The sequence below is a fragment of the Varroa jacobsoni genome, unplaced genomic scaffold, assembly GCF_002532875.2.
Source record: "Varroa jacobsoni isolate VJ856 unplaced genomic scaffold, vjacob_1.0 contig01825, whole genome shotgun sequence".
Taxonomy (NCBI): domain Eukaryota; kingdom Metazoa; phylum Arthropoda; class Arachnida; order Mesostigmata; family Varroidae; genus Varroa; species Varroa jacobsoni.
This window is the reverse complement of record NW_019214702.1, coordinates 59,195-71,113: the sequence shown is the minus strand read 5'-3', so window position 1 is coordinate 71,113 and position 11,919 is coordinate 59,195. Positions and strand designations below refer to the sequence as shown.

Here is an 11,919-nt window from a genome sequence, read left to right as displayed (position 1 = left end):
TCATTATCAATCTCAATTCTATGAAGAACGAAGGTTTTTCCAGGTTAAATTACCTTAACGTGCAATAAGTATTGATATATCTTAGTGCTCTTGATCTAAAAACGGCAGAAGGGCTCGTCCGGGATTTGAACCCGGGACCTCTCGCACCCAAAGCGAGAATCATACCCCTAGACCAACGAGCCTACGTGGCGTTAACCACGTCCGTAAAAAAGCTTATTTTGTGATACATTTGCGTTTACGCACAATAATCGTTGGTAGGATGATTAGGATTTTCTATTAACTAGTTCTTTCTAAAAAAATACTATTTCCCACCCTATGAAGTAAATTATGTCTTTCCTCCCTTGTGAGACACAAAGTAGGGTTTGTTATCAATCTCACTTGTACGAAGAACGAGGGTTTCCCAGATAAAATTATTCTGACGTACATTAAATTAATGATATATCTTTGTGGTCTTGGTCTAAAACAGTACTAAGTGCTGGTCCGGGATTTGACCCTATTCGTACCCAATGCGAGAATCACACCCCTACACCAATGAGCCGAGGTCAGCCCTACACGTTATGTTAACATTCAAGTACTTGAAAGTACTTATTTTATAATACAGGTGGGTTTATGTATAATAAGTGTTGGTGGGATGATGATTATCGCTCAATGTGGGGTTCATTATCAATCTCAATTCTACGAAGAACGAAGGTTTTTCCAGGTTAAATCACCTTGACGTGCAATAAATATTGATATATCTTAGTGCTCTTGATCCAAAAACGGCAGAAGGGCTCGTCCGGGATTTAAACCCGGGATCTCTCGCACCCAAAGCGAGAATCATACCCCTAGACCAACGAGCCTACATCGGGTTAACCAGTACGTAAAAAAGCTTATTTTGTGATACACTTGGGCTTACGCACAATAATCGTTGGTAGGATGATTAGGATCTTCCATTAACTAGTTCTTTCTAAAAAAATACTATTTCCTTACCTATGAAGTAAATTATGTCTTTGCTCTCTTGTGAGACTCAATGTAGGGTTTATTATCAATCTCACTCGTACGAAGAACGAGGGTTTCCCAGATGAAATTATTGTGACGTACATTAAATTAATGATATATCTTTGTGGTCTTGGTCTAAGATGTAGTAAGGGCTGGTCTGGGATTTGACCCTTCTTGTACCCAAAGCGAGAATCACACCCCTACACCAATGAGCCGAGGTCAACCCTACACGTTATGTTAATATTCAAGTCCTTCAAAGTACTTATTTTATAATACACGTGGGTTTATGTATAATAAGCGTTGGGGGGATGATGATGATCGCTCAAATGTGGGGGTCATTATCAATCTCAATTCTATGAAGAACGAAGGTTTTTCCAGGTTAAATTACCTTAACGTGCAATAAGTATTGATATATCTTAGTGCTCTTGATCTAAAAACGGCAGAAGGGCTCGTCCGGGATTTGAACCCGGGACCTCTCGCACCCAAAGCGAGAATCATACCCCTAGACCAACGAGCCTACGTGGGGTTAACCAGTCGGTAAAAAAGCTTACTTTGTGATACATTTGCGTTTACGCACAATAATCGTTGGTAGGATGATTAGGATTTTCTATTAACTAGTTCTTTCTAAAAAAATACTATTTCCCCACCTATGAAGTAAATTATGTCTTTCCTCCCTTGTGAGACACAAAGTAGGGTTTGTTATCAATCTCGCTTGTACGAAGAACGAGGGTTTTCCAGATGAAATTATTCTGACGTACATTAAATTAATGATATATCTTTGTGGTCTTGGTCTAAATGAGTAGTAAGGGCTGGTCCGGGATTTGACCCTTCTCGTACCCAAAGCGAGAATCACACCTTTACACCAATGAGCCGAGGTCAGCCCTACGTGTTATGTCAATATTCAAGTACTTAAAAATGCTCATTCTATAATACACGTGGGTTTATGTATAATAAGCGTTGGTGGGATGGTGAGAATCGCTCAATGTTGAGTTTAGTATCAATCTCAATTCTACGAAGAACGAAGGCTTTTCCAGGTTAAATTACTTTGACGTACAATAAATATTGATATATCCTAGTGCTCTTGATCTAAAAACGGTAGACGGGCCCGTTCGGGATTTAAGCCGAGAATTTCGCACCCAAAGCAGGAATGATACCCCTAGACCAACGTACCGGGTGAAGACACCGCGTTATGTTGGTACTCAAGTACATAGAGGGCTCACCTTCATCTTTCTAAAAACGTACTATTTACCTGTAAATTAAATATATTTTCTACTTCTTCAAAGTGGGTTTTCTATCAATATCACTTGTACGAAGAACGGGGGTTTCCCAGATAAAATTTTTCTGACGTACATTAAATTCATGATGTATCTTTGTGGTCTTGACCTAAAATGATATTAAGGGCTCGTCCGGGATTTGAACCCGGGACCTCTCGCACCCTAAGCGAGAATCATACCCCTAGACCAACGAGCCTACACGGGACTCGCATGATTACGATCTTGTATTAATCAATTCCTTCTAAAAATATACTACTTCCTGAACTGTGAAGTAAATCATGTTTCCTACACCTCGTGAGGCTCAAAGTAGGGTTTGTTACCAGTTTCACTTATATGAAGAACGAAGACTTTTCCAAATGAAATTATTCTAACGTACAATAAATTAATGACGTATTCTTGTGCTCTTGATTTTAAAGAGCAATAAGGGCTCTTGCGGGATTTAAACTCGGGGCCTCTTGCATCCGAAGCAAGAATCACACCTTTAAACTAACTATCTGAGGTAAGACTAACACGTTATGTAAAAATGTGTCTCAATCCCGTAAAAAGTCTCACTTTGTGGGATTTATCTGTAAGAAACATTGGTAAGATGATCAGGATCTTAGTATTAATTAGTTGTCTCTAAGAGTTTACCGTCTTCCTACCTATATATTAAAATCGTACTTTCTGCCCCCTGTGTGAGGTTCAAGGTGGGGTTCTCTATCAACTTCACTTGTACGAAGAACGAGGGTTTCCCCGATGAAATTATTCTGACGTACAATAAATCAATGATGTGTCTTTATGGTCTTGACCTAAAACGGTAGTAAGGGCTCGTCCGGGATTTGAACCCGGGACCTCTCGCACCCTAAGCGAGAATCATACCCCTAGACCAACGAGCCGACGCGGGGTTTCCTACTCCATAAGAAAGATCGTTTGGTGATATACTTGAGTTTATGTATAATAATGGTTGACCAGATGATCAGAATCTTGCACTAATTAGTTCTTTCTAAAAGTGTATTATTACCTTAGATATAGAACAAATAATGTTTTCTATACTTCGTGTGAGGTTCGTTATCAATCTCAATTGTACGAAAAGCAAGGGTTGTCCCAGATGAAGTTGTTCTGACGTACAATAAATTCATTATGTATCCTTGTGCCCTTGATCTAAAATGTTACGCAGGGCTCGTCCGGGATTTGAACCCGGGACCTCTCGCACCCTAAGCGAGAATCATACCCCTAGACCAACGAGCCGCTGTGAGAGCGACGTGTAATGTTTATACTCAAGTACGCAGATTTTCCAACCGAACCGATGGTTTTGAAAAGCACTTAAGTTCGTTGATTTTGTCACCAAATAAAGTGCCCATATAGACTACCCAAATTGTATATAACAAATTAATACAATATGTCTTCGTTGCCATTTTCGTTAACCGTCTTCCGTTTTTCTCTGTCTTGCCATAAGGTTTTTAGGTCCGTTGTCGAAAAAGTCATTTGCCGCCATTATCAAATAAATTTTAATATTTAATGTCACCGCCCGAATACGAAATTGACATGCTGTCGCCGTCCTCTAGGCGATTGCGTCCAGATTAGTAACGAACCTTTCTAGACTTAAACAAGGGTTCTTTGTGTAAAGCACTATAGCTAGCTAAAAAATAAAGCACTGACAGAAACCTATATCTGAGAATTATGTAAAAATATACAACGAAACAGCATTGTAGGTATAGGGTTTTCATCTAATCAGAGGTAGAAAAGTATGTTCACAGCTTTTCGTGGTGTCGGCAATATGGTCCATAGCAGGCATGGAAGCCCACTGTTAGTCCAAGTTTTAAGTAGTTTGGCCTCCCATCATTGAATCTAGTAATAAAACTTACTATCGGATACATGTTATTCTTTCATTTAATTATGCATCGAATGTTGTATATGTTGATGGTTGTCCTGGCCGCTGGGCTGAATGTGCGATATTATATGTGTTTGGCTCAGAAACTAAATACGGGCTCGTCTCGTATCTGAACCTTATGGCTTCTCGCACATAAGCGATAGACCCGAATGTGTATTTTATTTACAATAGACGCAAGTGATTGATTGGTTTCGCATAGAACTAACTGGTCTAGCGTCATACGGTTTGTACCAAAAAAAATATTTGTAAAATATTTATAACAATAATGAAGAATTGAATACATCATAGTCATAACGGAAATAGTACGGTATTAATATAGCGCCAGCGTCACTACAGTATACTACGAAGTAATTTACCAAAAATCAGCTCGTGGACCATAATATAATAGTCGACTATAGTATTATACTGGTGTAATAGAAATCGTAGCCTATAGAAATCTCTCAATTCCCAGTATCCATCGAGTTGTCTGCATGTTAAAAAAACACTTGATATACAGTCAGATATCCACTAAATAAAAAAGTCACTTGATTTTCGCAAAACTGTCTACTTTATTTTTCTAAAGCATCAATTTAAAAAAATAAGAAAATTATTTTTGTTACTAGTTACCAATTCTTTTTTGGACGATAAGTACCGCTTTTAAGAGGCAAGGGTAATATAATTTTTCATATTAAGTGAAAAATCGTTCTCTCCTCAGTCTTTTCTAGGCCCCGTAAACGAGAAAAAAAAATTTGAAATTTTGTCGTTTTTCCCATGTTAATTTACTACGTTTTCTTATTAATTTGAAAATATAATGAGGTTTTACTCGGTATTCCTAGCATCTTAAGTGATGACTATCCCACTAAACCGACGACCCGACAATATAGGAAGATATAATGACTATGGCAGATTATCGCCCTATACTATATAGATAGGCCGGATATTGATACGAACTAGATTTTTAAATATTTTTGTTTTATTTTTTCAAAAAATAATTTCAAGGGCGTACCCCCCAGACTCTAACAACAAAGCGCCTTCTATCGCCTCTATTGCTAAGGCCTATTTTAGGGAACCATTGTTGAGTTCCGGTGATATGTTTCTAGGCGAATATACTCTATACCTACAGCATCCCATATAAGAAGACCCAATTCAACTAAGAAGTAGGCAACTTGACAGCCTTACTCGGTTGTTCTGGTCTAGGTTGGCCTATCCACAAGGTAGTAAGGGAGAAAGGTTGCAATATGCGAGCTTTTAAGTTCGCAATTTAAAGGTTTGAGTGGGATGAAGGTGCTTGGGATATCGGTAGGGAACGTCCCGAAAAACCAAAACTGTCAACGACCTTCGTTCGTCAGGAAAACGTACATAAAAATTACAGAAAAATCCCTAGAATCATTGACTGATTTTTATTTTGTCAAAGCTCAAAACACCTGAAAGGAAAGGCATTTGAAACAATCAAGAAAGTCCCAGAAAAACTAGAGCAAACCTGAAGTCTATTGGAACGTTTGATACGTAAAATCTTTTTTCGAAGCGATGCCTTATCTGAGTTGAATTGCCTCGAAAAGAATAATTTAGACGATTCAGGCATGTATAGTTCGTAGAACCAAACTACGATTGCGACCATTGTTTTTTTTACTGTTCATTGAAAGAATCTCACTCTACAATTGAAAGCAGGTTTGCCTACTACAGTATGGCCGTACGTTAGGTCTACATTACGCAACTCCGCAATTATCTCGACTTGTTAGATTTTACCCATGATAATATAACAATTTTTTTCTTCACGTGAATTGTACGCATAGATTCATCCATCCGCTTAGGAGTAAGCCTCCGAACAATTAAGCAAGGCTAGCGACGAACCTTATCGAAACTTTCCAGTCGTCTGTAACGTGCATTATTCTTATTTTAGATATTACAATGAATACGTGCATGTCGTGTTTTTCCACTTCCATGAGACTATTATATAATCAACCATTCTAAATATTCAACATTCCGCTTTCAGTAGACCCATGCATTATGTACACAGGTATATTTTAATTAACGCATTGTTATAATGTGATCGCACACGTGAATTAACGCGCGGATCGCAACGGAAGAAAAACAGTACGCAATGATCAAATTTGCCTGAAATCAGTTGCCTGAAAAGGATAATCTAGCTAACCTCAAATCAAAAAAAATTCTCCCTTATAACACGCATACATCTAAACGTCGCCTACTTCGTCTATGGAAATATTGGGATTTTCGAATGTATGATTCTGTAATTAAGGTATCGGACACAATTGTCATGGTTCCACAACGGAGTGAATAGTAACTTACACACCCGATAGCAGTTCGGCAGCTTCTTACGGACGTATTATAGTGCTGTTGTACCAGTAACGAAAAAATTCGAATATATTCCCTTAATCGCACGGATAAGGCTATCCGCTAATAACTATTCGAAATGAAAGATGCAACAGCTCAGATAAACGTCTAATGTGACTTTTTCATCAGATTAGATACTGCAAAAATACTAAACAGCGTTGGAGTTGCGCGCATATTCTACATTCGACATTTAGAGAAAAACTATAGTGCCAAATGGAAAAGTCTTTACCGTAACTCGTATAAACGGTAACTTCCTAGGGCCGCTTTCATTAAGGTCACGGTTTCATCGCAGCCTGTTCCGCCATCTTTTTGAGGATATTAGCATATAGGCCAGGATGGTATGCTTGCCGCAGCTATATGATCAACATGGCCTCTAGAACATGTTTCGCCAAATAGATATTTGAAGAGCTGAAAATAGACAAAGAAAAACTGAGCCAAAAACCACGCAGGGACAAAGTCACGTAGTTCCTTGAACAACCAGCAGCTCCACATTTCGTACAGGTCCACATTTTAATCTGTCGTGCCCACCGGAGGCCCTTGAAGTTATCTAAAGTCGCTTGTCCTCTATGTAACTTTTACGGCCTCAAGGAAATACTGCACACGCAGAGTTACGCACGACCTCCAGGTACATAACAAAAACACTAGTGTAAATTTCTGGTCGTGGCGCCATTAGCTCGAAAGCGTTTATTTTGCTCTAGTCGAACCGTCAACATTAGACGGGGAAGACCTGCGTGAGCTGGAATCTCTAATGAAGACGAGACAAAAAAAAAATTGACCGCACATTACTAAGATCTTCAAAAGAAGATACTACAAATCTTTCTTTAGACTTTTGCCTTTCTCTCGCCGATCCGGCAGCGAAGCTTATTATGTAATCAATCAACTAGTAATGGTAACTAGTAACCTAAACATCCGCTAGCTAGTGGCACTTCCGGACCTGATACTGCTAGGACGCCAGCGCGCTTTGGAGTAAACCTTAACGCTCAGATTTCCCGCGAACTTCGAGCTACGATCTGCAGGCTAAAAAGGACCGGTGAGCCTCTAAGATCCCTATGTAAATACTACGCAACGCTTAACGTAACCGAATTTCTTGCAGATCGACTTGACAAACCACCTTTGTCTATATAGGGTGCCGCACAAAAATGTATACACTGTTTAAATGATTAGGTTTATTTCCATATAATTAATATTTCAATTACAAAGTAATTAATAACAAATGTATAACTTTTCTCTCCCTGCAGATGCTCAGAATCACTGCCATTCTGGTCGGTAAACTGTTGATAATGGTAAATTATCAATTCACGAACTTCAACCACGGTGGCACCGCGCAGGTCGCCATCTACTGAAAGGTATGACAACACAGATCCTCGCACTGTATTAAAGGTCATTAGTACCGCACAGTCAGAGTGCTTCAATTGATCCTTTGCTTCGAACGTCGCACTATACGCTAATTCACTCGTTCCACACCTATTATGTTAGCTGATCCTGCAAAACGTACTCCCGTGAATAAAGTAAAGAAAAAAACATAAAAAAAAGAAAACATGAATAAAAATAATATAGAGAAAATCTAAAGTGATGCACATTGATAAACGCGACGATCCGAAGAAATCAAGTAACTAGCAACTTTTAAGAAAACCCCACCCACTAAGGAAGATAGGTCCGATATGTAAGTGTTTCGCAAACAAAGCCACTACTATTTGTTATTGAGTATAACCAAAATCAATGCTATGAAATAAATTGTCATTGTTCTTGCCGACCTCAACAAGTTCGTAGTATGGGAACAGTTGATTAATTTAGGACGAGAATCCAAGCTCGCGGCAGACACCTGGGTGTATAGGTTTACTCAAGTTCTTGACCTTGACTCAAAAATGTTGCTATTGAAAAGGGAGATGAGAAAAAGGGCAGAGCTTACCACGAGAACTTTGGAAAGCTAAGTAGTTACAGCTAAGTTACGAACGCTGAATCTCGTTATTAGCATTAAGCTCTTGACAAACTTTTGAAACGCTGAAAATATAAAAGTGCAATTTTAAACATAGCATTAATGGCGATTCAAATAAAGCGCACTGTTGTATAAAAAGCATATAGGTGATAGAGTCGCCTGTGGAACGAAGCTCACTCCTCATAAGCAGCCTTAATCAAAGTCGAACGATTAAATAGGCTAAAATTAGGACTTCAAATTTGTTGAAATTTCTTTGTACGTTAACTTCTTGCTACATGCCGACCTGAGCTGTCTGATTTTGCTCTTTTCCTGTGAGTCATGATTCCTGCGTCCTTTGTGGGTAGGCCAAGATATCCGTGCTGACAAGTTAGCGATTGTTCACCTCCTAGATAAGTGCTCATAATAACCATAATGTATCGTTTACATCATCAGTTACTTATAAATGTTATCCGAAGCAATTAAATCGAATATAGAACGAAAAAAAACGTCTCCAATTAATTGATGAAAACGAGACGATTTGTATTAACTAAGGGCAACCACTTGCAATAATAAAGGGCTTAAAAAAAGCACTTGAAAAATAATAACATACTGCGATTTTTTTCAACCTCATCAACGGATTCAGGGGAGCAATAATCGACCCGTGCAGCAAAAACACTTCGTGGACCAAGAGGAATGGGCAGCAGTTTATTAGGATATGGTATAATCAGAGGTTGATCGAGTCCCCTATATATATATATATATATATATATATATATATATATATAGGCTTGCCTGACGCGTCTAGCGTTGCGGCATGTTCATCTATCGTTGCTCCGTAACAGTTCGAGAGGGATCATGTAAACTATTTTCGAATTAGTTAATCAGCGAAGCGTCTGCCAACTAGCGTAAGGTCAGTACAAGATAGCTGTTTTCAACTCTATATACGTTATCGATCTTGATTAGAGTCACTAGAATTGCAGCCGACGATCATTTTAAGTCAGTTTGAATATTTTTTATAAATAATCAAGGGTACCGCGTGGACGATTTGCAGACTAGACAATGTAAACAAATGTCAATAGGCAAACTTCTCTATATCTGGTGAGCTATAACATGTTCGCGTAGTACTTCCTATTTCACCACCACAACCTGCACAGTCCCTTTCCCCGCTTTCTGTCTTTCACACATAAACACATACGAATACCATCGGCTACGTAATTACATCGGTAAATACGCCTGGCCGTGTCCCACTATTTGCTACTGCTAATTCCGCACATGTTGGAAGTAAAGACGATAATACTGTGGATCTGCTGTGGCAGAGAGTCGGGGTGCTGATGCGGCCACTGCGAGCTGCGGTATTTCGACAAATGTATGCCAGCTCTAACTATTTGACGCCTCGCAATCCACACACCAATCCCTATTCCTGTGTATAACATGGTGAAGCGTCGTAGCAGCTCGATAGTAGGAAGCTCGCTTTGTTTACAAGAACGACCCGCTCAACGGCTTACTGGCCGATGTTGTCCATCTGTACGGGTGCGTGGCTCCAACAGTTCCAACGCTGGCAGTGCTCGTAGCAGACATTTACGAGCAACCAATAACGACCACTTGTTGTAGATTGTCGAGGGGGCTTGTCAAATACCTCTCGCGTTAATAACTAACTTGGTGCCTCACGATTACCGCGTGTATTGCAAGGGCAAGTTCTACCGCATACCACTGATCAGAAGCCTGTTATCTCAATGTTGGGGATACTAACTCAGGTCGAAAGGAACTGGCCTATGCAAGGACGGGCTGTGTCGAATGGAGGCACCTCGAAGCCATGAATTCGTACTTAGTTACGAGCAGTCGACTTCGATTCGGGGTATATATATATATATATATATATATATATATATTTGGGGAGAGAAAGAGAGAGTTCAAATACGCACATCTCCTTCATGGGCATTCGCATAGAGCCGCGCCGGATATCGCAGTAGAGTGGCGATGTGTTGGCGTTGTTAAAATTGTAGAGAGAGGAAAATGACCTTAAGCAGACCGCAGGGTTTACCAATGTTTCGGCGCAGTGGATAGGCTTGACGACTTGAATGTGAACGCGAAAGGAAAATGGGTCTCCAGAGACGGGTTACGTCGAGCAGGCGAAAAATGTCCAGGAATGTTCTCAGCTTGGACGTGATACGAATGCAGTTGCAGTTGGTCTCTTGATTCGCTGGCTGGGGATGATCGGACTCTAAGCTGTGAGGTATACTAGTAGATCCAGGAAACTGTAGTTCGTGAATTTGAAAAATGCTAATCTGGGATCAGTGGTCGACTAAAAGTGGATGAAAATAAAGAGAAATAAGAACACCATATGTTGGACAAGGAACCTGTAGCTCGACGAACCACCTGGAGATGATACAAGAAACTGTGTAAATTGCATAAATAAGAATGACATTAATACGGTTGACCAAATCTTCGTGTGTCCTGTACAGTTGTACGGAACAAAATCCTACACCGAACATACTAGCACTACAGATGTGCGTACTTCTGGAGAAGATGTTTGACGTAAATATAACCGAGATATTTCCCTGGGACCGCCGTATTGATCACATGCTCATAGCTTTGTCCCTAGTGTTTTTGAAGCAATGCTTTACGGCAATAGGAACCCAGCCACCTTTGCGTACTGACCGCTTTCATATAGACAAGGAGTACTTTCACGTTACTCATAGTTTCCATATCCGTTGTCTCACAAAAACAAATGTGTTAACTAATCTACTGACGTTTTAGGCTTGTAAAACATAAATAACTTAAAAATGCCTCACGGTTAAAGCCAGATCGATAAAGCAGATTATGCAACTTCTGTGTTACAGTATTGGGCCTTCCGAACTCGTACCGGAACTCAACTATTATCTGGATATTTTAACAACTACGTCAATACATACCGTGATTTAAGAAAAAAAAAATAAGGCCAGTTCAACATACTATTTATTATGTCTTTATTATTGATCTAAGTGCAATTAAGACGTACTTTGAGTACGTACGTACTCATACATACGTATTCTTTTTACAACTGTAACACTTTTTTTTTGTTATTTTTTGCTAAATTTGCGTCTCATGCAAACATTCAGGGTATTGCTCTAACGCGAGCTGAATTCTCAAGTAAGTGATCACTCTATCAGTCTATAAGGCCTTCTTTTTACGACTCTTCGTTGCTAGTAATGTAAGAGATGTTCTAATATATTCGCCAATGGCTTCACAGTTCAAATGTAAAAGAATATGCCAATACACTAATAACATAACGATGGCACTTGTTCTACGGTTCCTATTTAGAACAACTAGAAAAAATAAGGGGTCACCATTTGCCTCCTTTATTTACGCACTTAGGTATTAATACAGATCAAATGGACAATTTACTGCGGACGCTACCGTGAGAACTGAATCTATTTAAAGCTTCAACTACATAGAAATCCTTTTACAGATTGTCTGCTCGGTTCATGGTGAATCTTTGTTGTTACAACCTTTGAATATGTTTCGATACAAGAACACAAAGTTGGGATTTACCACTTCTTCGTTAGGTACGC

At 39.4% G+C, this 11,919-nt stretch overlaps 6 non-coding genes across 6 annotated transcripts; all 6 read right to left on the bottom strand.

Annotated features, from left to right (window-relative positions):
* Window positions 1-110: 110 nt before the first annotated feature.
* Window positions 111-182, bottom strand: TRNAP-UGG (transfer RNA proline (anticodon UGG)). The gene has a single exon. It is a non-coding gene; the product is annotated as a tRNA-Pro (tRNA).
* A 585-nt stretch (window positions 183-767) lies between these two features.
* On the bottom strand, window positions 768-839 carry TRNAP-UGG (transfer RNA proline (anticodon UGG)). The gene has a single exon. It is a non-coding gene; the product is annotated as a tRNA-Pro (tRNA).
* Window positions 840-1,423: 584 nt separating this feature from the next.
* TRNAP-UGG (transfer RNA proline (anticodon UGG)) lies at window positions 1,424-1,495 on the bottom strand. Its single transcript has one exon. It is a non-coding gene; the product is annotated as a tRNA-Pro (tRNA).
* Window positions 1,496-2,376: 881 nt separating this feature from the next.
* TRNAP-AGG (transfer RNA proline (anticodon AGG)) lies at window positions 2,377-2,448 on the bottom strand. Its single transcript has one exon. It is a non-coding gene; the product is annotated as a tRNA-Pro (tRNA).
* A 607-nt stretch (window positions 2,449-3,055) lies between these two features.
* Window positions 3,056-3,127, bottom strand: TRNAP-AGG (transfer RNA proline (anticodon AGG)). The gene has a single exon. It is a non-coding gene; the product is annotated as a tRNA-Pro (tRNA).
* A 280-nt stretch (window positions 3,128-3,407) lies between these two features.
* On the bottom strand, window positions 3,408-3,479 carry TRNAP-AGG (transfer RNA proline (anticodon AGG)). The gene has a single exon. It is a non-coding gene; the product is annotated as a tRNA-Pro (tRNA).
* Between the last annotated feature and the right edge of the window lie 8,440 nt (window positions 3,480-11,919).